The following is a 2,495-nucleotide window of genomic DNA, read 5'->3' as shown; positions in this document are numbered from 1 at the left end:
GGAGCTCCTTTACCTCAACATTCACACAAACAGAACCCAACTCCAAGCTATAGCTTAAAAAAAAAGCATGATTATTTTTCTAATTTGAACATTTGTATTTGAGGTATTTTAAACCCTTTGATTTTAACTTTAACAATAAATGGACATTTTTACCCCCTAAACAAATTCCTAGAGGGTTTGTAGCTTTTTCAGGAGAAATTTTAAAAAAGGTTAGTCTACATACAACACAGGAGGATATTTTATGCTCAGTATTTTAGAGAAAAGGATGACAATGTTGTTGTATATAATGGTTAAAGTTGAAGCATGTGAGGTTGGCTGATAAAGTAAATCAGTGAGCTGATGGGGGCCAATAAAGTCAGGTGAGACACAACCATGACATTTCCTCTCTCACACAGCCTCAGCCTTGGTGACTGACTCTAGTTGGACCATAAGAATCACTGTGAGATATATTTTATTCAAGCTCCACCAATGGCTCATGCTGTGACATGAAAAAACTCAAGTCACTTCTAACTGACCAAAACTACCATTTTCTTAGAAGAAATATATTCTCCAACTAAATAGTCCAGAAGTAAATCTAAGTGGCTACAAAACAATTTATATACATATATATTGTATATATACATGTAATATTTGTAAATTTATAAAATTTATCTATACAATTTATATATATATATACTTGTAACACATATAAATTGTATATTTATTTATATGTAGTATATATATAATATAGACATTATGTTGGAAATGAACTATATAATTTGAGGGGGAGATATGTCAGGAGGGAAAAAAAACGGAGAAAATGAAGGATGGATAACATTATTCAAAAAGAAATGTACTCATTACCTGACATATAACTGTAAACCCCTTTGTACAGCACTTTTACAATAAAATTTTAAAAATAAATAATATAATTTATAAATCTACAAATCTAAAATATAGATAATTTATATATAAATACATGCTATTGAAGATTAATAACACACATGGAAAAATAGGCTGTCCTTCTTTCATGACAGGAAGCTCACAGACACTGTCTCCATCTGCTTGGGTCTGAGAGAGCCACACATCTGCTACAAAATCTAGTACCTTCTTGCTCTTCATATGTTGCATGGTGACCTGAGATCATAGGAAACAATGATCATTTGATGCAACACTCACAATTTCTGAAATAACCCCACTTATAGTGTGAAGTCCAAAATCCCCAAAACAATGAAAGTGCATGATAAGATCATAATCTCCTAATCTTAGCCTGCTGCCAGTGGCTCATGCCTGTAATCCTACCTACACAGGGGGCTGAGTTCTGAGGATAACAGTTTGAAGCCAGCCTGGCAGGAAAGTCCATGAGACTCATCGCCAATAAACTACTTAGAAGAGCCAGAAGTCATGCTGTGGTTCAAGTGGTGGAGCACTAGCCTTGGGCACAAAGAGTCACAGGGATAAAAAGCCAGTCCCTGAGTTCAAGCCCCAGGACCAGAGAAGAAATTCCTAATCTTGGTAGATACTTTTCTCTTGTCATTATATTTTAGTCTTACTGATCTGTTCATGGTTCCACAAACTGGATGCATTGCTTATCTGTTTTTGTCTATAATTGTATCCTGTATTATCTGATTCAATACCATAATAAATCTGAGCCTTTGTTATATGGTTTAGACTTAAACTCTTCTAAGAAGTCTTTGTGATTCCCTAGTCTGGTATTCTTGATTCCCAAGTCTGATCCAGTAAGTTCATCTTGGTATTTCCTTGAGCTCTCACAAGGCAGTCTTTGGGTTGTTTGTTGAATTGAATAAGTGAATATATAAGTGAGTTACGTATGGTGACACACACATAATGCCAGGCAGACTTAGGAAGTCTGCAGACTAAGTCCAGCCAAGGCACGTGTGAGACCACTATCTGATAAACATTCTGAAAGGACTGGGGGTATGGCTTAGATGGTAAGGCACATTGTTTGCCAAGCTCAAGGTCCTGAGTTTAGCTCTCTGTGCTGCTAAATGAATTGCCAAATAAACAGGTATTTTTGTCAATGCAGGTGATAATATTAAATCATATATTTGATCATTAAAATGATATGAAAATAATAATAGAGATAAACATTCTCTGAGAGTACACTGGAACCTTGTTACATGCTCATATTTTTGACTTGAGAAAAGTAGTATTAATGTCTAACTTGGTGCTAGCTCTGCCGTACTCCCACAGAATCAGCTTTCAGAATAACCTAAACATTATCAATAGCCCCCAAATGCCTTACTAAGTATTTGTGTTTATTTTTTAAACACTCTGTGTGTACACTGAGTATATAATGAGAATATAAGTATTCTACATAGTTTTGCTTTAAAGAACAAGTGTTTGTGATACTTCATAGTAGGATATATAAAAGCATCTTTCTCAGCCTTTTTCACCCAATACTTCAAATCAAATGTCCTTACAAATCAATTCCCATGCAGCCTTTGCCTCTTAAGTCCCTGCATTTCACATTTCTTCCCCCTGCACCTTGTGCT

This window comes from Dipodomys ordii, unplaced genomic scaffold (assembly GCF_000151885.1).
Source record: "Dipodomys ordii isolate 6190 unplaced genomic scaffold, Dord_2.0 Scaffold9, whole genome shotgun sequence".
Lineage (NCBI taxonomy): Eukaryota > Metazoa > Chordata > Mammalia > Rodentia > Heteromyidae > Dipodomys > Dipodomys ordii.
Note: the sequence above shows the minus strand (reverse complement) of the source record.